Source organism: Chenopodium quinoa, unplaced genomic scaffold, assembly GCF_001683475.1.
Source record: "Chenopodium quinoa cultivar QQ74 unplaced genomic scaffold, ASM168347v1, whole genome shotgun sequence".
Classification (NCBI taxonomy): domain Eukaryota; kingdom Viridiplantae; phylum Streptophyta; class Magnoliopsida; order Caryophyllales; family Amaranthaceae; genus Chenopodium; species Chenopodium quinoa.
The window spans coordinates 1135284-1160596 of NW_018743616.1; the positions used below are offsets into that span (position 1 = coordinate 1135284).

The 25313-nt window shown below is 39.5% G+C and overlaps 1 pseudogene; it reads left to right on the top strand.

Moving 5' to 3' along the window:
* Positions 1 to 25313, top strand: LOC110682946 (annotated as a pseudogene).

Here is a 25313-nt window from a genome sequence, read left to right on the forward strand (position 1 = left end):
ATATGGACAGTCCAATAATTGATCTTAGCCTACTTTCAGCTGGATCATCAAGCCAACACGGACAAGAACTGCGTAAACTTCGATCCGTTCTTGATTCATGGGGTTGCTTACAGGTTTGTTTTGAACACTATTTGCCATAAAAAAACTTCTAGAGTACTGGCTGTCACAGATCATCAGACTGATTATTTTGCAACTTTGCTGGTGTTTTTTCAGCTTATTAATCATGGGTTTTCGAGTTCGTTACTTAATCAAATCCGTGAAGTTGGTAAGGAATTCTTTGCTCTGCCATTAGAAGATAAACAGAAGCATAGCAGAACATTAGATTGGTTTGAAGGTTATGGAGGTGATACAGCTTGTGTGGGTCAGAGTCATAACTGGAATGATAAACTGCAGCTTGGAGGTGATCTCTGTTAGGAAAATATTATCATATCATTATCATATATTTAGTTACCTAGTTTATAGGCTATGATTATCTCAAGATAATATCTTGAATATCCTTTGATTTGATCCCATATATTTTAGGGAAACTAATGTACTCTATATATGATGGAATGAATGAAAGGAAGGGTAAGCTCAAAGTTTGGGACCTTTAATGACATTAAGTATTTTGGGCCAAATTGAATTGGATTAAGTGATCCTTGAGTTAGAAGGACATTATGGGCCAAATTGAATTGGATCAAGTGATCCTTGAGTTAAAGGGATCTTTATATGAGGGGGAGTGTTGAAGTATATCATACTAAATAATACATGCAAGCAGTGCCGGGGCTAAAATTGCAAATTATTTATGGGGCTCTGTTCAACTTTTCAAAATGTGGCCTTCTACTCGATAAATTTAATACCCAATTTTTATTTGATAAAAAAATTCGTTACATCAGAAAATTCGTCAAAATTAAATTAAAATCCTAAAAATCACTTAAAAAGAGTAGCTCTTTTTGCATGTTTTGTAGCAAAATCATTGATGACATTCTCTATATCGACTTCATCTAAAAGATCAGATTCAATTGCCATCAAAGCGAGTCCATTTAATCTTTCTTGTGACGTGGTCGTCCTTAAGTAGGATTTTAGCAACTTTAACTTTGAAAAACTCCGTTCTATAGAAGCAACAGTTACAGGAATTGTTAATAATACCCTCTATGTAATTGTTGCATTTAGGAAGCAAGTATATCGTTTTAAAAAATTTAATAAATCAATTGCTCCCATTTTCTTCTTGGGTAAAAACACTCTAAACCATGTTAACTCAACAAATAAATCCTCTACATCAACATCAGAAACCTCACCTTTCTTAAGAGCATTTTCAAAATTAAAACAACAAGATAAAAGTTTCGCATCATCCATTGAATGCAATTTATCAGAATTGAACAAAAAGCCAAAGATATTCTCATACGATTCATATTGTTCAAACCTTTTTTTTTCCAATGATGCAATAGTTTGATCCACAATGTATATAAAATATTGGATTCTAAATGATTCCTTAGGAGATAATAGTGTTTCATCACCATCTATTTCATTAAATTGTCTTTTTCTACGTATTATACGTCTTTGAGGAAATACATGATCGATTCCAATTTCAATAGCTAAATTTTTTGCAATATCCATGGCCTTTGAAAATCCATTCTCTCTATAATTTTTAAAAAAGGAAACCATCCCTTTAATTTCACTAATGGCGGTATGAATCTGCATATCCTGGGATTGTAATTGTTTACTAACAAAGTTTACAACACATAAAATCTCATACCAAATGATTGTAGCAAGAAAAATTCAAAACTACCAAGCTCATTATTTGCTAAACATCTAGCTTCACTTTGAAGTTTATGGTCATTGTCAGCATCAGCTACTTCAGCTATTTCAAGTAATGCTTCACGTATCTCAGTTATCTGAAATATAATTGCTTTGATACTTTCAACACGACTTTCCCATCGAGTGACAGAGTTAAACCTTTAACATTTTATTTTAAAATATGCCATCTCTTGGTAGAATTAACAAATATAATATAAATGCGTTGGACTATTCCAAAGAATTCCCTTGATTTAGGTGAAGCATTTGCAATGTCACACAAAACTAAATTAAGACTATGACAGCCACATGGAGAATAAAAAGCTCTAGGATTCAAATCCAATAGTCTCTTTTGCACACCTTGATATTTACCTTTCATGTTAGAACCATTATCATATCCTTGTCCCCTGATATTATCTATGTTAAGATCATGAGCTATTAACACATTTTCTAACACTTTGAATAGTCCTAGACCAGTAGTATCATTAACTTGTAAGAACTCAATGAAAAATTCTATAACTTTATAAGAATTTGAACAATTATCAACACACCTTAAAATTAAAGTCATTTGTTCTTAATGACTAGCATCAGGTGTACAATCCAACATCACAGAAAAGTATTTTGCTTCTTTTATTTTTTTCATAATAGCATCTTTGATTTTAGAAGCAAGTAAGAGGATCAATTCATTCTGAATATCATGGCTAAGATAATGATGATGAATAATTCCAGTCTCAATATGATGAACATGCTCAATAATCACAGGATCAAACTTAGCCAACATTTCAATCAAACCTAAAAATTTCCATTGCTACTTTGATATAACCTTTCGTGTTTCCCACGAAATGCAAGGTTATTTTCACCAAGAAACTTCACAATAGCAATTATTGTAATAATGACACTTTTCCAATACTCTTTTTCTCTTTGAAATTGGTCTTGGGCAGCTTTGTGTATTGTTTCATTATTTTTAATCTATTTCTTAGTTCACACCAAGCAGCCATGTTCAAAACGTGATCAACACTTGTTTCATGCTCTTTAAGTCTACGACTAATATGTGACTAATCATTATATCCTTCATTAACCAAATTGCCTTTTTCGATACCCTTTTTGAAGATTTTACAGCAAAAACAAAATACTTTGTCAATTTCTTTAAAATAAACAAGCCAATCTCTATCACAAGTTTCACAATTAGGCAAATATATAGTATATAAATTTGAAGTAAATCTCTCAGATACTTTGTCTTTAGGGCCTTTCACTATGGTTAAATCTCTTTTAGGGCCATTGAGAGCCAAAATATCAATCGACTTTTGATCAAGAGCTTCTAATATCCTTGGATCATATATATCATGAGAAACAAAATCATTTTCTTCAACATTGTGAATATTATGGTCTGAATTTTCTTCCACATTTTGTTCAAAATCATCTACATTATTCAGATTCACATCTTCTTGCTCAACATTAATATTATTATCATCAATATTAACATTGTCATTATTCGCATCTACATTATCATTATCAACATTAACATTATCACCACCAACATTATTTTCATCTAACAACTCTGAATCAATACGATTTTCACTTGATTGTGGCACTTTTAAAAAAAACTTATCTAAAGCACCTTTTTGTGATTGAATGAATTGATCTTCCTTCTTTTTTTTAATGCGTTTTTTCATGTCTAGATGGATACTTTTGAAACATATTAAACACAATTGCACAAAATATTTGATAGAAAAATATCACCAGAAAAAGCTTGTAATAAGCCAACGATTGAATTCGTCAGATCCAAATCGCTAATTGCTATGTATTATCCAATACTCCATCAAAACCATTCATCAATCTCTGTAATTTGTAAAAAAAAATTAAAAAAAAATAAAAACCTTATCAATAATTTATAAATAATAATTGCCAAAATTTAACTAAAAATTAAAACACATAATATTATCAACATTAACACATATCGTAGGCGTATGTCCTTATCCAGTGTTGAATCTGAAGAGGTTCGCGATGAATTTTTTTTCCAATTACTAGCTATACTCACAATACTTGCAAAGAATTTCGGAATTAAGATTATCTTAAAGATTTCTTTTTTATTTGTAAAATTCAAAGAGTGAATAAAATGCATATATAGAAAAATTTAGGAGATTAAAAACGGTTCAATTATTAATTTCATCTTAAAATTGAAGATTTAACCGTTGAAATTATGAATTAATATAGGAAAAATAATTTTGAGAGATGAAAAAATTTGAAAATTAATTGAATAATTGAAGATAATAATATAAAGTAAATAAAAAATGTTGAAAACAATAATTTTTAACAGTTAGATGTGAAATTAATTTTGGAAGATATAGATTTTTTTGGGAATTAGGATGATAGTTTGAAAATTTTTTGGGAGAAAAAATATTTGGAAAGAGGAAAGATCTGATTAAGGGTTTGGGCGGAGGATTCTAGAGGAATTCATTCAATGTATTTGGACGCAACCTTACATATGCCAGCTGTCCACTTCATTTCCCGAAAAATCAAAAAATTGTATGCCCAAAGGCTCGAACCTAATATTTTATATAGATAGCATACTTGTTCTAACCACTACTCTAACTGTAATTTAATAATATTATACCAAACTTAATTATTTATATCTAGATTTTGGGGCCCCTCAAATTTGGGGGCCCTATTCCGTCGACCACCTCGCTCCGGCCCAGAACCACCACTACATGTAAGTGTCCTCCTATTGCCATATGGTTCTGGGATGGAACCTCCTTTGAACTTGTAAAGTGGACTCTCTCTCTTGGTTTGCGGGTACAGCTCAGATCCGTATTTAGCACTAGACCGGATTTGGCCTATTCGGTTGATATATCTTGCAGTCACTAGACCGGATTTAGCCTATTCGGTCCATATTTTGTCACAATTCATGCATGAACCAAGAAATGAATACTAGGAGGCGGCTTTACGAGTTGTCAGATATTTAAAGGGAACTCCAGGTCAAGGTATTTTGCTACGATTAGATAGTGCCTTAACCTTGAAAGGATGGTGTGATTTGGCTTCGGCCGTGTGTCCCATGACACGTAGATCTTTGATAAGGTGGCTAGTATATCTTGGTTAGTCACCTATCTCTTGGGAAACTAAGAAGCAAAATGTAGTCTTAAAAAGTTCTGTATGAAAGGAATGGTGTCCTTCCAACAAGTGTATTCTTCCGATAGAGGGTTCAGAATTATTACAGAGTTAATTCTTCAGTAAGATCAAGTGATCGGAATGCCTAGGTGGAGGCCGCTTCCGATCAGTAATATCAAGGTACAATTGATATTACAGCTTAATCTTAACTGAACCCTTCGGGTCAAACCCAATCGAATCACGGATCCGAGACGACGAATTAATCCGAAAGGATTTAATGAGTCGACAGAGTTTTACGAATACAGACGTCGGATATCGAGCCTAGGGCGTCGAGACCAAGCGTCGCAAAATCACAAAGCGACAAGTATGAAAGTAGCCCTAGCACCACACTGGCCTAGCCATGTGGATCCTAGGCTAGTTCGAGCTAGCATGCACCTAGCATGGCTAGGCATAAGCCTAAGCACACTAGGTGTGCTAGGCGCACCATCGCAGCCCATCACAGCCCATCGCAGCCCATACAGCATCTCTAGGCGCACCATGCGTGCCCTAGGATGGCTGGGCACCATCGCAGCCCATACAGAATCTCTAGGCGCACCATACGTGCCCTAGGATGGCTGGGCACCATTGCAGCCCTAGCACAATGCTGGGCGCGCATGGTAGAGCCACAACACCAAGCATAGCCAATTCTAGGCACTAGCGCATGTGCTAGTGCAAGGATGCCTCGTAGCATCGCCCAGCACGCATAGGAGCACTAGTTAGGCTAGCAATGCTTTGTGCGTGGTGCGAGGATGATGCGTGCTCTGCGTCACTAGTGCGCATGGTGCGTGGCTAGTACATATGGTGCGAGGCCGGAGCGTGTTGCGCGAGGCTGGTGCGTAGATGCTAGTGCATGTGCGAGAGGTGCTGCGAGGCTAACGCGTATGGTGCGAGGCAAAGGGCGCTAGCAGCACGCATGCTGGCTATGCGAGCATGTGCGAGAGGTGCAGCGGGGATGCGTGTGGTGCGTGGGATGCTGGGGCCAGCGCCAGCACAATGTGCTAGCAGCGCCAGGCGCTAGCACACAGCACTAGCACCAGCACAGCCCAACACCAACATGCACTGGCTAGCTGGGATGCTGGGCAGCAAGGCAGTGATAGCTGGCACGCTAGCTGGCAGCCAGCTAACCCTCCTTGACCCGGTTTTGTGCATGCATGTGGGGACCAATCAAGGGCCTTGGGGAGCAAGGCAAGTGGTCCCCCCCCTAGCCTTGGCCATCACTCATTTGCATATGATAGTGCCACTTGTCGCAATGTGATTAAGTTGATTGTTTATTTAATTTGGAATTAAATAAATTGTTGATTTTACCAACTCTCCCACATTGATGGGAGATTGGAAATCAAGGGTGCATTTCCCTATAAATACCAAAGGCATGGTATTGGGAAATACACAACCTTGAGTGGAATTAAAAAGGCAACTCTTATAATTAGAGTAAACCTTTGATTCGTAAAACTCATAGTTTTGTTTTGTCCGGGTCTTGACTAACCTTCAAGACTTAGGACGCTCGGGTCGGGTCGAGGGCACAATCCGTCGGAGATCTCTTAGTTTCGGGATTTTGAAGTAAGAGCTCTTCGGGAGCGAAGCACACAACAAAGGTATAATTCTTGTTCTTAGTCTTGTTTGATTAAGTTTATTATGCTTGTTAATTGCTTTAATTAAGGGGCGGGTCTTGGGGGATTTCCTTCCGTGTAGTGTCGGGTCAGTACGAAATCCTACAGTGGTATCAGAGCCGTGCTCCTTTTAATTTTTGTGATTAATTTTTTTTAATTAAAGTGTTTCAAAAGAATTTATTTTTCTGGTTCATGTTCTTCTAATTAGATTAGATGCTCGTTTTCATTAATTTTTAAAACTCGATTTTATTCTCGATTTGGCTGTCGAACCCAGATTTTGGCTCAAAAATAGTGATTTTTGGGTGGAATCGACATTCTGGAACAGATTCAATCCTTTTCGAGAGTTGTCTAGAAGCCAAATTCGAACCAGAAACCCATTTATTTGGGGTTTTTCGTTTTTCAACGAAAATTTTAATTCTTTTTAAGCCTTGATTAATGCAAGCATTACAAGGATAGATTAAATGCACATTTGCATCACTAATCTACTGGTTTTAAAATATCCTTAAGCATAATAATGGAGTTTTTATTAGTGCTTAAGTTGATATACCATTTTTCACATAAACTTGTTTTTCACAAATTTTGCAAATAAATTGCAATAGAATGTGAACGCTTTTTGTGAACTTGTAATTTTAAGTTCCTATAATGTTAAAGTTCTAATATTTAAAGGTTTAAATGATTGGAACCTTAACCCTAAATTCTATATTGAACAAAGTTTGGATTTTTCATGTTTGGTTGATTAAAATCCATCAAGTTCAAATACTTGTGAGTAAAATTTGATTAATCTTCATATTAGAAGATGTAATCTACACAAGTATGAAAGTTGGAAAAATTTTCATTAGATGATTAGTTTGTTTTTCTAACTCACATTTGTCAAATCCATTATTAATTTGCATATTGGCAAGATTAATTATGGACAATAGCTCATTTTATTTCAAACATCAAGTAAGACCTAATTTTGTTCAAAATAAAATTTTGGGTAATTTAGGCTTGTGCACCAATAAAAATAAGTTTATTTAAGTCTTATTTTATTTTATTTTATTGTTCCTCAAATTAATTCTAAAATGTAAGTTAGAATTAAATTTTGTCACACATAAATTGGAATTAAATTTCGAGAAATGGCACGCAAATCAAGGTAAAAACACCCAAGCTCCACCAAGGCTAGCCGGGCTGCCTAGCAGCCCACATGTGGCTGCCTATGGTGCGCGCAGGGGTGTGCCATGATGCTGCTGTGCGCTGCTGTGTGGCGGGGAGTCTTGGGCTGAGTGTGTGGAGCAGTGGCGAGGGCTGGCTTGCGAGGGGATGCTGCTGGGCAGCATGGCAGTAAGAACAAGCCTAGCGCACCACTTTTCTGGCAGGCGCTAGCTTGTTAGCCAGCATGCGTAGCATGCTTGGCAGGCTGCTGGTGCTAGCAGCGTGGCTTGCTGTGCTGGGCGCAGCATGCTAGCACCACGCACCACAGCACAAGGCATGGCTGCCTAGCAGCCATGGTGCGCACCCACCAAGCATTTGCGTGGGATTTTTGCTTGATTTTGAGCTATACAATTTTGCGAAAATCTTGCCGTTTTAATAATTTTAAATAATTATTTAAAGAGGTTAAAAACCTCAATTTTCGATTTTGCAAAATTTTGACAAATTATGGGTTATGCCGACTTAATTAATCGGATTAATTAAGTATGGATGCAGAATTTAGTGGAAGCTTAATTAATTGCGTGAGCATTTTGCGTTTAGAAATAATGGATTAAACAACCTTGACTAGTTTTAATTAGGCGCGTTAATCGGATTAACCACCTAAGTTAGTTACTAGTTTTGCGTGTTTAATTATGTATTTCGTAAAATTGCATGGGCCATTCACAAATAGTGAATGGGTGAATGGAAGATTACTTTCAAAACAGGTTATTGAAAATGGCAACTAGTGGGACCCGACTAGGATAGAAAATACGGACTGCGTTCCGTTATGTATTTTTGCAAATCTAAATACGGTCTGCGAACCGTTAAGTATTTTTGTACTATTAGATTAATCTTAGTCGTTCTAGCTATTTTACTTTATTTTGGCCAAGATGTCTCAAGACGGCGTTTTCGATGAAGACGAGCCAAGATGAAGACCCATGGAAATTGAAGATTTCAAGGGGTCATGCTAGTTGCCAAATGCATCTATTTTGTGCTTTATATATATTTTTTGTTATTATATATGATTGCTAGATGCATGTCTAGGATTTCTATATGTTGCGACGATTAGTTAAGTTCACTTAAATCAAACCAACATAGAAACCTTAGGTCCCTTAATAATATTGAGCTAAAATTTGTCGTTCCAAGAACAACACTTACCGAACTAATGCGCGTACGTGATGGACTACGCCAAAGCGAGACATCACTACTTCCCTAGGAACGTAAGGTATACTAGGTATACAAGTTGTCTTGGTTAAGCTCAATGATATCAGTAAGGAGTCCTTAGATGTCGTGGCAAAAGAGATAAAATGTCAAGGATGCATTAGATGCGACATTTTATGAAACCGAGAGTAGCTTGGAGCTATTAGCAATTGGATTTCTTACCTTAAGATATTAAATGATTAAGACAAGCCAAAGCATGGTTAACCATTTTTTGATCTTTGGGATCTCGGAATCATTTTATTCTCGCCTAAAAGGAACAATTTTACAAATGCGTGGATAAAATGCTCAATAAGATTGAAAATATGCATGAACGCTTTTAAATTTCAACTTATTGATTTATGAATCGTTTTTCACTTCAAATTATTTCAATTGTAGAACCATGTCTGCAAGTAACTAAAACAACAACCAATTCTCTTTGCGCTCAATTCTCGACAAGGAGAAGTTGAGCGGGCCAAACTTTCTTGATTGGCAAAGAAATCTGCGCATTGTATTAATGCAAGAGCAAAAGGAATACGTCTTTGATGAGGAAATGCCCGACGCTCCTAATGAGGAGGTCACTCAGGCTGCCCTTAACCGATGGCAAAGTGCCAATCGAGATGTCAAATGCATCATGTTGGCCACTATGTCTCCGGACCTTCAAAAGACTTTCTTTGAAAAGGAGACGACTTTTGAGATCATTTCTGAGCTTCAGAATATGTTTCAAGAGCAGGCCCGAACTGAAAGGTTCTAAACCCACAGGCAGATCCTTGAGAGCAAGCTCAAGAAAGGAGAGCCAGTCAGCCCGCATGTCCTCAAAATGATTGGATTATTTGAGAACATGGAAAGGCTTGATATTGGGTATTCAACCGAGATGGAAATTGACATCATTCTCTACGCGCTTCACAAAGGCTATGATCAGTTCAAAATGAACTATAATATGCATAGTATGGAGAAAACCCTCACCGAGCTTCATGGTATGTTGAAGCAAGCCGAGCAAACCCTCAAGGATAAGGGCAAGCATGGCATGCTCATGGTGAGAAAGGGCAAGCCATTCAAACGTCCGGGCAAAAAGAAGGGCTTTAAAGGGAAAAAGAAGAAGTTCCCGCCTAAGTCAAAATCTGCCAAGGGCAGCAAGGACAAAAAGGCAGCCTCTTCTAAATCTGATTCTGAATGTTTCTACTGCAAGAAGGAGGGGCATTGGAAACGGGACTACCTCAAATTCAAGGAAGATAAGAAGAACGACAACTTTGCTTCTTCATCAGGAATTTTCGTTATAGACTTAAACTTCGCTAGCAAAACATCGTGGGTATTAGATACCGGATGTGGCTCACACCTTTGTTCCAATGCTCAGGGACTAAGGATAAATAGGAGGCTAGAGAAGGGAGAGGTCGAGCTTCGGGTCGGCAATGGAGCAAGGATGTCTGCCGTCTCCGTTGGAACTCTCAGTTTGTCTTTGCCCTCAGGGCTTATTCTAGAACTTGAAAACTGCTATCATGTTCCAAGAGTGACCAAAAACATTATTTCAATATCGGCGTTGGACGCCAAAGGATTCGAATTTCGAATCAAAAACAATAGTTGTTTTATTTATTTTGATAATGTTTTATATGGTAAGGCACATTTAGAAAATGGTCTTTATGTGCTTTCACTAGACAAACAGGTTTATAACATCGATAATACTGCCAAAAAGGCTAAGACCATCGAGTCGAATCAAACCTACTTGTGGCATTGTCGTCTTGGCCATATTAACATCAAACGCATCAAGAAACTTCTTCAAGAAGGTGTTCTTGACTCATTCGACTTAGAGTCGTTTGAAAATTGCGAAGGATGTCTATTAGGCAAGATGATAAAACAGCCATTCTCTAAGTTAGGAGAAAGGACAAGTGACTTATTAGGTCTAATACACACGGATGTATGTGGACCAATTAGTACACCCGCAAGACAAGGTTACCGATATTTCATCACTTTCACCGACGATTTTAGTAGATATGGCTATATCTACTTAATGTCGAATAAATATGAATCCTTTGAAAAATTCAAAGAATTTCAAAAAGAAGTTGAAAATCAACTTGGCAAGAAAATTAAAGCACTTCGATCGGATCGAGGTGGCGAATATTTGAGCCATGAATTCGACGATCACTTGAAATAAAATGGTATTCTTTCAGAGTTGACACCTCCCGGAACTCCTCAGTGGAACGGAGTGTCCGAACGAAGGAATCGAACCTTGTTAGACATGGTTCGATCAATGATGGGTCTTAGTGAACTCCCTATCTCTTTCTGGGGACATGCGCTACAAACTGCAGCACTAACACTGAACAGAGCTCCGTCAAAGGCTGTTGAAAAGACTCCATATGAATTATGGACTAAGAAACCTCCTAGGTTGTCTTTTCTCAAGATTTGGGGATGCAAAGCATATGTCAAACGATTAATTTCGGACAAAATTCACCCCAAATCGAATAAGTGTTTCTTTGTAGGATATCCAAAAGAAACCAAAGGGTATTACTTCTACAATAAATCCGAGAACAAAGTCTTTGTTTCTTGTGATGGTGTCTTTTTGGAGAAGGATCACCTTTCCAAAATGACAAGTGGGAGGAAAATCTAACTCGACGAAGTTCGAGAGGACGAGCAACAATGTCAATCCGATAAAACTGACAATCTAGATGCTTTGGAAGCATCTAAGAAGATTGGTCAGAATGAAACTGACAATGAAAATGCTCAACCGATTACCCTTGGTATGTCGCAACGACAAATATCTCAACCAGACAAATACCTCGGTATCGTCTTAACCGATGATCAGGACATCCTAGTCATGGATGGTGATGAGCTGGCGACATACAAGCAAGCTATGACGAGCCCCGACTCTGCAAAATGGCAAGAGGCCATGAGATCCGAGATGGACTCCATGTCTGAAAATCAAGTCTGGGACTTGGTGAATTTGCCCGAGGGTTATTCACCCATTAGTTGCAAATGGATCTTCAAAGTGAAGACAAACAAGGATGGAAATGTATCGATATACAAAGCTAGACTGGTGGCAAAAGGTTATAGACAAATCCACGGGATTGACTATGATGAAACTTTTTCACCAGTTGCAATGCTAAAATTCGTCCGGATCATCCTAGCGATTGCTGCATATTAAGATTATGAAATATGGCAGATGGATGTCAAAATCGCCTTCCTAAATGGAATTTTTGAAGAAACTGTGTATATGACACAGCCAGAAGGTTTTTTCGATCCAGGCAACGCTGGAAAGGTTTGCAAGCTAAAGAAGTCCATTTATGGACTAAAGCAAGCCAGCAGAAGTTGGAATCTGCGATTTGATGAAGCCATTAGCAAGTTTGGTTTTATCAAGAATCCAGATGAATCTTGTGTATACAAGAAGGTCAGTGGGAGTGATATTGCATTCCTAGTCCTGTATGTCGATGACATACTTCTCATTGGAAACAGCACAAAATTACTGGAGTCCGTAAAGGACTAGTTGGGAAAGTGGTTTTCAATGAAGGACTTAGGAGAGTCACAGTACATATTGGGCATCAAGATCTACAGAGATAGATCTAAAAGGATGATTGGATTAAGCCAAAGTACTTACATTGATAAGGTACTGGCTCGATTCAACGTGGAGAATGCCAAGAGAGGGCATTTACCCATGTCCCATGGCATAACTCTCAGCAAGAAACAGTGTCCACAGACACTTATTGAGCGAGAAAGAATGAATCAGATCCCATATGCTTCGCTGATCGGATCGATCATGTATGCCATGATATGTACAAGGCCAGATGTATCGTATGCCCTAAGTGCAACGAGCCGATATCAATCGAACCCAAGAGAGGCGCATTGGACTGCGGCCAAGAATATCCTAAAGTACCTGAAAAGGAACAAGGATAAATTCCTGGTGTATGGAGGCCACAACGAACTGGTTGTTGAAGGTTACACCGACGCTAGCTTCGAGACTGACAGAGACGACTTCAAGTCACAGTCAGGGTACATATTTTGCCTAAATGGAGGAGCGTTTAGCTGGAAGATTGCCAATCAGAGCACCACTGCAGACTCTACAACTGAAGCCGAGTACTTAGCCGCTTCAGAAGCTGCCAAGGAAGCTGTTTGGATTCGCAAATTCAGTGAACTTGGTGTTGTACCCTCAATCAAAGGGCTGATAGACCTCTATTGTGATAAAAATGGAGCTATCGCTCAGGTCAAGGAGCCGAGAGAACACCAGAAGGTCAAACACGTGTAAAGGCGATTTCACATGATAAGGGAATGGAAATCCGAAGGTGAAATCAGAATTTGTAAGATTGGCACAGATGATAATGTGGCCGATCCTTTGACTAAACCGCTGCCTCAGGTGAAACACGACAAGCACATTGAGGCGATGGGAATCAAGCATGTTGGAGACTGGCTATGAAATTCCCTGTACGTGTGTTTTAATTAAATAGGTTGTTTAATGTACGACACTGTAATGAAACCATTCATTTATGGAGTAATTAATTTTGTGAAAAATTATCATTCACTCCATTACTATTTAATTGTGGTTTAGAATTAAATAATGAGTCCATTCGATTTACGGAAATATTCAAAACGGTGTATCAAGACCATGTCTTGGATAAAGAAACACCTGTTAAGTGAACGTTGAATATTTAAATCGAAAATTGTCCCTAATCGAGGTCATCTAATGGATGGACGATTGATGACCACCACAGATTAGTGTGTAGTATGATTTACAGCACCGTTTCTTGTGCCGCGAGGACGTGTTAGTCATAAATCATTTGCACAGGTATTGTTTGGAACCGTACTAGATAAGACCTATGAGAGTACTTTAAGAAATTTCAAATTGTCATAAGTACATTTCTCATTATGACTATCGGAACCTATTTCCTCCGACCATGAGTATTGTGAAGTTTTCTTGTTTGAGTACTAGACTCTTTGATGTTTCCTAATGTCTGCCGTAACTGGGGAACACTCGGGAGACTAAGTCCTCTTAGTAAGAGGAACTTACAATGCAAAACTGGGATTGTCCCCCTATCAACAATAGGGAAAATGTTTTGTTATTTACAAGGCCGCTCGAAGAGCGAGACTGTGAAAATGCATGGCGGTGCACAGATGGATTTTAGAAATCATTTGCTTATTGACAGTCAAACTCAGAGATCAAGAAACACTTATGAACGTAATAAGGATGACGATGAATCTTACCTTATAGTTCATGAAGAAACATTAAGAGACATAGGAAATGGGCTATACACTGTATGCACACTTGTCCGGAAGGACAAGTGGGAGATTGAAAGGAATGGTGTCCTTCCAACAAGTTTATTCTTCCGATAGAGGGTTCAGAATTATTACAGAGTTAATTCTTCAGTAAGATCAAGTGATCGGAATGCCTAGGTGGAGGCCGCTTCCGATCAGTAATATCAAGGTACAATTGATATTACAGCTTAATCTTAACTGAACCCTTCGGGTCGAACCCAATCAAATCACCGATCCAAGACGACGAATTAATTCGAAAGGATTTAATGAGTCGACAGAGTTTTACGAATACAGACGTTGGATATCGAGCCTAGGGCGTCGAGACCGAGCATCGCAAAATCACAAAGCGACAAGTATGAACGTAGCCCTAGCACCACACTGGCCTAGCCATGTGGATGCTAGGCTAGTTCGAGCTAGCATGCACCTAGCATGGCTAGGCGCAAGCCAAAGCACACTAGGTGTGCTAGGCACACCATCACAGCCCATCGCTGCCCATACAACATCTCTAGGCGCACCATGCGTGCCCTAGGATGGCTGGGCACCATCGCAGCCCATACAACATCTCTAGGCGCACCATACGTGCCCTAGGATGGCTGGGCACCATCACAACCCTAGCACAATGCTGGGCGCGCATGGCAGAGCCACAGCACCAAGCACAGCCAATTCTAGGCACTGGCACTGGCACATGTGCTAGTGCGTGGATGCCTCGTAGCATCGCCCATCACGCATAGGAGCACTAGCTAGGCTAGCAATGCTTTGTGCATGGTGCGAGGATGATGCGTGCTCTGCGTGACTAGAGCGCATGGTGCGTGGCTAGTGCATATGGTGCGAGGCTAGAGCGTGTTACGCGAGGCTGGTGCGTTGATGCTAGTGCATGTGCGAGAGGTGCTGCGAGGCTGACGCGTATGGTGTTAATTTTTGCGATTAATTTTTTTTAATTAAAGTGTTTTAAAAGAATTTATTTTTCTGGTTCATGTTCTTCTAAATATATTAGATGCTCGTTTTCATTAATTTTTAAAACTCGATTTTATTCTCGATTTGGCTGTCGAACCTAGATTTTGGCTAAAAAATAGTGATTTTTGGGTGGAATCGACATTCTGGAACAAATTCAATCCTTTTCGAGAGTTGTCTAGAAGCCAAATTCGAACCAGAAACCCATTTATTTGGGGTTTTTCGTTTTTCAACGAAAATTTTAATTCTTTTTAAGCCTTGATTAATGCAAGCATTACAAGGATAGATTAAATGCACATTTGCATCACTAATCTACTGGTTTTAAAATATCCTTAAGCATAATAATGGAGTTTTTATTAGTGCTTAAGTTGATATACCATTTTTCACATAAACTTGTTTTTCACAAATTTTGCAAATAAATTGCAATAGAATGTGAACGCTTTTTGTGAACTTGTAATTTTAAGTTCCTATAATGTTAAAGTTCTAATCTTTAAAGGTTTAAATGATTGGAACCCTAACCCTAAATTCTATATTGAACAAAGTTTGGATTTTTCATGTTTGGTTGATTAAAATCCATCAAGTTCAAATACTTGTGAGTAAAATTTGATTAATCTTCATATTAGAAGATGTAATCTACACAAGTATGAAAGTTGGAAAATTTTTCATTAGATGATTAGTTTGTTTTTCTAACTCACATTTGTCAAATCCATTATTAATTTGCATATTGGCAAGATTAATTATGGACAATAGCTCATTTTATTTCAAACATCAAGTAAGACCTAATTTTGTTCAAAATAAAATTTTGGATAATTTAGGCTTATGCACCAATAAAAATAAGTTTATTTAAGTCTTATTTTATTTTATTTTATTGTTCCTCAAATTAATTCTAAAATGTAAGTTAGAATTAAATTTTGTCACACATAAATTGGAATTAAATTTCGAGAAATGGCACGCAAATCAAGGTAAAAACACCCAAGCGCCACCAAGGCTAGCCGGGCTGCCTAGAAGCCCACATGTGGCTGCCTATGGTGCGCGCAGGGGTGTGCCATGATGCTGCTGTGCGCTGCTGTGTGGCGGGGAGTCTTGGGCTGAGTGTGTGGAGCAGTGGCGAGGGCTGGCTTGCGAGGGGATGCTGCTGGGCAGCATGGCAGTAAGAACAAGCCTAGCGCACCACTTTTCTGGCAGGCGCTAGCTTGTTAGCCAGCATGCGTAGCATGCTTGGCAGGCTGCTGGTGCTAGCAGCGTGGCTTGCTGTGCTGGGCGCAGCATGCTAGCACCACGCACCACAGCACAAGGCATGGCTACCTAGCAGCCATGGTGCGCACCCACCAAGCATTTGCGTGGGATTTTTGCTTGATTTTGAGCTATACAATTTTGCAAAAATCTTGCCGTTTTAATAATTTTAAATAATTATTTAAAGAGGTTAAAAACCTCAATTTTCGATTTTGCAAAATTTTGACAAATTATGGGTTATGCCGACTTAATTAATCGGATTAATTAAGTATGGATGCAGAATTTAGTGGGAGCTTAATTAATTGCGTGAGCATTTTGGGTTTAGAAATAATGGATTAAACAACCTTGACTAGTTTTAATTAGGCGCGTTAATCGGATTAACCACCTAAGTTAGTTACTAGTTTTGCGTGTTTAATTATGTATTTCGTAAAATTGCATGGGCCATTCACAAATAGTGAATGGGTGAATGGAAGATTATTTTCAAAACAGGTTATTGAAAATGGCAACTAGTGGGACCCGACTAGGATAGAAAATACGGACTGCGTTCCGTTATGTATTTTTGCAAATCTAAATACGGTCTGCGAACCGTTAAGTATTTTTGTACTATTAGATTAATCTTAGTCGTTCTAGCTATTTTACTTTATTTTGGCCAAGATGTCTCAAGACGGCGTTTTCGATGAAGACGAGCCAAGATGAAGACCCATGGAAATTGAAGATTTCAAGGGGTCATGCTAGTTGCCAAATGCATCTATTTTGTGCTTTATATATATTTTTTGTTATTATATATGATTGCTAGATGCATGTCTAGGATTTCTATATGTTGCGACGATTAGTTAAGTTCACTTAAATCAAACCAACATAGAAACCTTAGGTCCCTTAATAATATTGAGCTAAAATTTGTCGTTCCAAGAACAACACTTACCGAACTAATGCGCGTACGTGATGGACTACGCCAAAGCGAGACATCACTACTTCCCTAGGAACGTAAGGTATACTAGGTATACAAGTTGTCTTGGTTAAGCTTAATGATATCAGTAAGGAGTCCTTAGATGTCGTGGCAAAAGAGATAAAATGTCAAGGATGCATTAGATGCGACATTTTATGAAACCGAGAGTAGCTTGGAGCTATTAGCAATTGGATTGCTTACCTTAAGATATTAAATGATTAAGACAAGCCAAAGCATGGTTAACCATTTTTTGATCTTTGGGATCTCGGAATCATTTTATTCTCGCCTAAAAGGAACAATTTTACAAATGCGTGGATAAAATGCTCAATAAGATTGAAAATATGCATGAACGCTTTTAAATTTCAACTTATTGATTTATGAATCGTTTTTCACTTCAAATTATTTCAATTGTAGAACCATGTCTGCAAGTAACTAAAACAACAACCAATTCTCTTTGCGCTCAATTCTCGACAAGGAGAAGTTGAGCGGGCCAAACTTTCTTGATTGGCAAAGAAATCTGCGCATTGTATTAATGCAAGAGCAAAAGGAATACGTCTTTGATGAGGAAATGCCCGACGCTCCTAATGAGGAGGTCACTCAGGCTGCCCTTAACCGATGGCAAAGTGCCAATCGAGATGTCAAATGCATCATGTTGGCCACTATGTCTCCGGACCTTCAAAAGACTTTCTTTGAAAAGGAGACGACTTTTGAGATCATTTCTGAGCTTCAGAATATGTTTCAAGAGCAGGCCCGAACTGAAAGGTTCTAAACCCACAGGCAGATCCTTGAGAGCAAGCTCAAGAAAGGAGAGCCAGTCAGCCCGCATGTCCTCAAAATGATTGGATTATTTGAGAACATGGAAAGGCTTGATATTGGGTATTCAACCGAGATGGAAATTGACATCATTCTCTACGCGCTTCACAAAGGCTATGATCAGTTCAAAATGAACTATAATATGCATAGTATGGAGAAAACCCTCACCGAGCTTCATGGTATGTTGAAGCAAGCCGAGCAAACCCTCAAGGATAAGGGCAAGCATGGCATGCTCATGGTGAGAAAGGGCAAGCCATTCAAACGTCCGGGCAAAAAGAAGGGCTTTAAAGGGAAAAAGAAGAAGTTCCCGCCTAAGTCAAAATCTGCCAAGGGCAGCAAGGACAAAAAGGCAGCCTCTTCTAAATCTGATTCTGAATGTTTCTACTGCAAGAAGGAGGGGCATTGGAAACGGGACTGCCTCAAATTCAAGGAAGATAAGAAGAACGACAACTTTGCTTCTTCATCAGGAATTTTCGTTATAGACTTAAACTTTGCTAGCAAAACATCGTGGGTATTAGATACCGGATGTGGCTCACACCTTTGTTCCAATGCTCAGGGACTAAGGATAAATAGGAGGCTAGAGAAGGGAGAGGTCGAGCTTCGGGTCGGCAATGGAGCAAGGATGTCTGCCGTCTCCGTTGGAACTCTCAGTTTGTCTTTGCCCTCAGGGCTTATTCTAGAACTTGAAAACTGCTATCATGTTCCAAGAGTGACCAAAAACATTATTTCAATATCGGCGTTGGACGCCAAAGGATTCGAATTTCGAATCAAAAACAATAGTTGTTTTATTTATTTTGATAATGTTTTATATGGTAAGGCACATTTAGAAAATGGTCTTTATGTGCTTTCACTAGACAAACAGGTTTATAACATCGATAATACTGCCAAAAAGGCTAAGACCATCGAGTCGAATCAAACCTACTTGTGGCATTGTCGTCTTGGCCATATTAACATCAAACGCATCAAGAAACTTCTTCAAGAAGGTGTTCTTGACTCATTCGACTTAGAGTCGTTTGAAAATTGCGAAGGATGTCTATTAGGCAAGATGATAAAACATCCATTCTCTAAGTTAGGAGAAAGGACAAGTGACTTATTAGGTCTAATACACACGGATGTATGTGGACCAATGAGTACACCCGCAAGACAAGGTTACCGATATTTCATCACTTTCATCGACGATTTTAGTAGATATGGCTATATCTACTTAATGTCGAATAAATATGAATCCTTTGAAAAATTCAAAGAATTTCAGAAAGAAGTTGAAAATCAACTTGGCAAGAAAATTAAAGCACTTCGATCGGATCGAGGTGGCGAATATTTGAGCCATGAATTCGACGATCACTTGAAAGAAAATGGTATTCTTTCAGAATTGACACCTCCCGGAACTCCTCAGTGGAACGGAGTGTCCGAACGAAGGAATCGAACCTTGTTAGACATGGTTCGATCAATGATGGGTCTTAGTGAACTCCCTATCTCTTTCTGGGGACATGCGCTACAAACTGCATCACTAACACTGAACAGAGCTCCGTCAAAGGCTGTTGAAAAGACTCCATATGAATTATGGACTAAGAAACCTCCTAGGTTGTCTTTTCTCAAGATTTGGGGATGCAAAGCATATGTCAAACGATTAATTTCGGACAAACTTCACCCCAAATCGAATAAGTGTTTCTTTGTAGGATATCCAAAAGAAACCAAAGGGTATTACTTCTACAATAAATCCGAGAATAAAGTCTTTGTTTCTCGTGATGGTGTCTTTTTGGAGAAGGATCACCTTTCCAAAATGACAAGTGGGAGGAAAATCTAACTCGACGAAGTTCGAGAGGACGAGCAACAATGTCAACCCGATAAAACTGACAATCTAGATGCTTTGGAAGCATCTAAGAAGATTGGTCAGAATGAAACTGACAATGAAAATGCTCAACCGATTACCCTTGGTATGTCGCAACGGCAAATATCTCAACCAGACAAATACCTCGGTATCGTCTTAACCGATGATCAGGACATCCTAGTCATGGATGGTGATGAGCTGGCGACATACAAGCAAGCTATGACAAGCCCCGACTCTGCAAAATGGCAAGAGGCCATGAGATCCGAGATGGACTCCATGTCTGAAAATCAAGTCTGGGACTTGGTGAATTTGCCCGAGGGTTATTCACCCATTAGTTGAAAATAGATCTTCAAAGTGAAGACAAACAAGGATGGAAATGTATCGATATACAAAGCTAGACTGGTGGCAAAAGGTTATAGAAAAATCCACGGGATTGACTATGATGAAACTTTTTCACCAGTTGCAATGCTAAAATTCGTCCGGATCATCCTAGCGATTGCTGCATATTAAGATTATGAAATATGGCAGATGGATGTCAAAATCGCCTTCCTAAATGGAATTTTGGAAGAAACTGTGTATATGACACAGCCAGAAGGTTTTGTCGATCCAGGCAACGCTGGAAAGGTTTGCAAGCTAAAGAAGTCCATTTATGGACTAAAGCAAGCCAGCAGAAGTTGGAATCTGCGATTTGATGAAGCCATTAGCAAGTTTGGTTTTATCAAGAATCCAGATGAATCTTGTGTATACAAGAAGGTCAGTGGGAGTGATATTGCATTCCTAGTCCTGTATGTCGATGACATACTTCTCATTGGAAACAACACAAAATTACTGGAGTCCGTAAAGGACTAGTTGGGAAAGTGGTTTTCAATGAAGGACTTAGGAGAGTCACAGTACATATTGGGCATCAAGATCTACAGAGATAGATCTAAAAGGATGATTAGATTAAGCCAAAGTACTTACATTGATAAGGTACTGGCTCGATTCAACGTGGAGAATGCCTAGAGAGGGCATTTACCCATGTCCCATGGCATAACTCTCAGCAAGAAACAGTGTCCACAGACACTTATTGAGCGAGAAAGAATGAATCAGATCCCATATGCTTCGCTGATCGGATCGATCATGTATGCCATGATATGTACAAGGCCAGATGTATCGTATGCCCTAAGTGCAACGAGCCGATATCAATCGAACCCAAGAGAGGCGCATTGGACTGCGGCCAAGAATATCCTAAAGTACCTGAAAAGGAACAAGGATAAATTTCTGGTGTATGGAGGCCACAAAGAACTGGTTGTTGAAGGTTACACCGACGCTAGCTTCGAGACTGACAGAGACGACTTCAAGTTACAGTCAGGGTACATATTTTGCCTAAATGGAGGAGCGTTTAGCTGGAAGAGTGCCAAGCAGAGCACCACTGCAGACTCTACAACTGAAGCCGAGTACTTGGCCGCTTCAGAAGCTGCCAAGGAAGCTGTTTGGATTCGCAAATTCAGTGAACTTGGTGTTGTACCCTCAATCAAAGGGCCGATAGACCTCTATTGTGATAAAAATGGAGCTATCGCTCAGGTCAAGGAGCCGAGAGAACACCAGAAGGTCAAACACGTGCAAAGGCGATTTCACATGATAAGGGAATGGAAATCCGAAGGTGAAATCTGAATTTGTAAGATTGGTACAGATGATAATGTGGCCGATCCTTTGACTAAACCGCTGCCTCAGGTGAAACACGACAAGCACATTGAGGCGATGGGAATCAAGCATGTTGGAGACTGGCTATGAAATTCCCTGTACATGTGTTTTAATTAAATAGGTTGTTTAATGTACGACACTGTAATGAAACCATTCATTTATGGAGTAATTAATTTTGTGCAAAATTATCATTCACTCCATTACTATTTAATTGTGGTTTAGAATTAAATAATGAGTCCATTCGATTTACGGAAATATTCAAAACGGGGTACCAAGACCATGTCTTGGATAAAGAAACACCTGTTAAGTGAACGTTGAATATTTAAATCGAAAATTGTCCCTAATCGAGGTCATCTAATGAATGGACGATTGATGACCACCACAGATTAGTGTGTAGTATGATTTACAGCACCGTTTCTTGTGCTGCGAGGACGTGTTAGTCATAAATCATTTGCACAGGTATTGTTTGGAACCGTACTAGATAAGACCTATGAGAGTACTTTAAGAAATTTCAAATTGTCATAAGTACATTTCTCATTATGACTATCGGAACCTATTTCCTCCGACCATGAGTATTGTGAAGTTTTCTTGTTTGAGTACTAGACTCTTTGATGTTTCCTAATGTCTGCCGTAACTGGAGAGCACTCGGGAGACTAAGTCCTCTTAGTAAGAGGAACTTACAATGCAAAACTGGGATTGTCCCCCTATCAACAATAGGGAAAATGTTTTGTTATTTACAAGGCCGCCCGAAGAGCGAGACTGTGAAAATGCATGGTGGTGCACAGATGGATTTTAGAAATCATTTGCTTATTGACAGTCAAACTTAGAGATCAAGAAACACTTCTGAACGTAATAAGGATGACGATGAATCTTACCTTATAGTTCATGAAGAAACATTAAGAGACATAGGAAATGGGCTATACACTGTATGCACACTTGTCCGGAAGGACAAGTGGGAGATTTAAAGGAATGGTGTCCTTCCAACAATTTTATTCTTCTGATAGAGGGTTCAGAATTATTACAGAGTTAATTCTTCAGTAAGATCAAGTGATCGGAATGCCTAGGTGGAGGCCGCTTCCGATCAGTAATATCAAGGTACAATTGATATTACAGCTTAATCTTAACTGAACCCTTCGGGTCGAACCCAATCGAATCACCGATCCAAGACGACGAATTAATTCGAAAGGATTTAATGAGTCGACAGAGTTTTACGAATACAGACGTCGGATATCGAGCCTAGGGCGTCGAGACCGAGCATCGCAAAATCACAAAGCGACAAGTATGAACGTAGCCCTAGCACCACACTGGCCTAGCCATGTGGATGCTAGGCTAGTTCGAGCTAGCATGCACCTAGCATGGCTAGGCGCAAGCCTAAGCACACTAGGTGTGCTAGGCACACCATCACAGCCCAGCACAGCCCATCGCTGCCCATATAGCATCTCTAGGCGCACCATGCGTGCCCTAGGATGACTGGGCACCATCGCAGCCCATACAACATCTCTAGGCGCACCATACGTGCCCTAGGATGGCTGGGCACGATCACAACCCTAGCACAATGCTGGGCGCGCATGGCAGAGCCACAACACCAAGCACAGCCAATTCTAGGCACTGGCACATGTGCTAGTGCGTGGATGCCTCGTAGCATCGCCCATCACGCATAGGAGCACTAGCTAGGCTAGCAAAGCTTTGTGCATGGTGCGAGGATGATGCGTGCTCTGCGTGACTAGAGCGCATGGTGCGTGGCTAGTGCATATGATGCGAGGCTAGAGCGTGTTACGCGAGGCTGGTGCGTTGATGCTAGTGCATGTGCGAGAGGTGCTGCGAGGCTGACGCGTATGGTGCGTGGCAAGGGGCCAGCATGCATGGCTCGCTAGCAGCACGCATGCTGGCTATGCGAGCATGTGCGAGAGGTGCAGCGGGGATGCGTGTGGTGCGGGGGATGCTGGGGCCAGCACCAGCAAAATGTGCTAGCAGCGCCAGGCGCTAGCACACAACACTAGCACCAGCACAGCCCAACACCAGCATGCACTGGCTAGCTGGGATGCTGGGCAGCAAGGCAGCACTAGCTGGCACACTAGCTGGAAGCCAGCTAGCCCTCCTTGACCCGGTTTTGTGCATGCATGTGGGGACTAATCAAGGGCCTTGGGGAGCAAGGCAAATGGTCCCCCCTCTTAGCCTTGGCCATCACTCATTTGCATATGATTGTGCCACTTGTCGCAATGTGATTAAGTTGATTGTTTATTTAATTTGGAATTAAATAAATTGTTGATTTTTCCAACTCTCCCACATTGATGGGAGATTGGAAATCAAGGGTGCATTTCCCTATAAATACCAAATGCATGGTATTGGGAAATACACAACCTTGAGTGGAATTAAAAAGGCAACTCTTATAATTAGAGTAAACCTTTGATTCATAAAACTCATAGTTTTGTTTTGTCCGGATCTTGACTAACCTTCAAGACTTAGGACGCTCGGGTCAGGTCGAGGGTACGATCCGTCGGAGATCTCGTAGTTTCGGGATTTTGAAGTAAGAGCTCTTCGGGAGCGAAGCACGCAACAAAGGTATAATTCTTGTTCTTAGTCTTGTTTGATTAAGTTTATTATGCTTGTTAATTGCTTTAATTAAGGGGCGGGTCTTTGGGGGTTTCCTTCCGCGTAGTGTCGGGTCACTACGAAACCCTACACTGTAGAAGCAAAATATCGCTCTATGGCTGCTATCACATGTGAATTGAAGTGGTTAAAAGGACTTCTATTGAGCTTAGGTGTGCAACATCCTAAGGCTATCAGGCTCTTATGTGATAGTTAGTCGGCTTTGCATATTGCAAAGAACCCAGTTATCCATGAACGAACGAAGCATATTGAAGTTGATTGCCATTTCGTTCGAGATGCTATTTCAAGTGGTTTGATTGATCCTATTTAGTTCTTATCTATGAGAAATTGGCCGATGTTTTCACCAAAGCACTCGGCAAAACACAATTTGATATATTGCTTCACAAGTTGGGCATTTTCTGTCCACCTGCTCCAACTTGAGGGGGGGGGGGGTGTTAGGAAAACATTATCATATCATTATCATATATTTAGTTTCCTAGTTTATAGGCTATGATTATCTCAAGATAATATCTTGAATATTTTTTTGATTTGATCCCATATATTTTAGGGAAACTAATATACTCTATATATGATGGAATGAATGAAAGGAAGGGTAAGCTTTTGAGCCTTTACCGATTTCTACAATCTCAAAGTTTACCCTCTTGAACAACGAAATTTTAAGCTTTGGCCTGAATATTTACTAGATTTCAGGTGAGAATTTTCTGCATACAAACTTGATGATTAACACCTCAAAACTACAATTCTCTTATATACACCAAAGTTGATAGATATGAGCTTATATTATAGGGAAACATTGAAAGAGTACGCCATGGAAGTTAGGAAAGTAATGAAAACCATTTTAAAAGAGATTGCAAAATCACTTGAGTTAGAAGAAAACAGCTTTCTAAGAGAGTGTGGCGTGGAAGCTATAAACATGTTCACTAGATTCAACTATTATCCGCCATGTTCAAAATCAGAACAAGTCATAGGCCTTAAACCGCATTCTAATGGTACATCAGTTACTATTCTCTTGCAGGACAAACAAGTTGAAGGTTTACAAGTTCAAAAAGATGGCCAATGATTTAAAGTTCCAATTGTTCCGAACGCCCTTTTTATTAATATTGGTGACCAGTTGGAGGTACTTTGA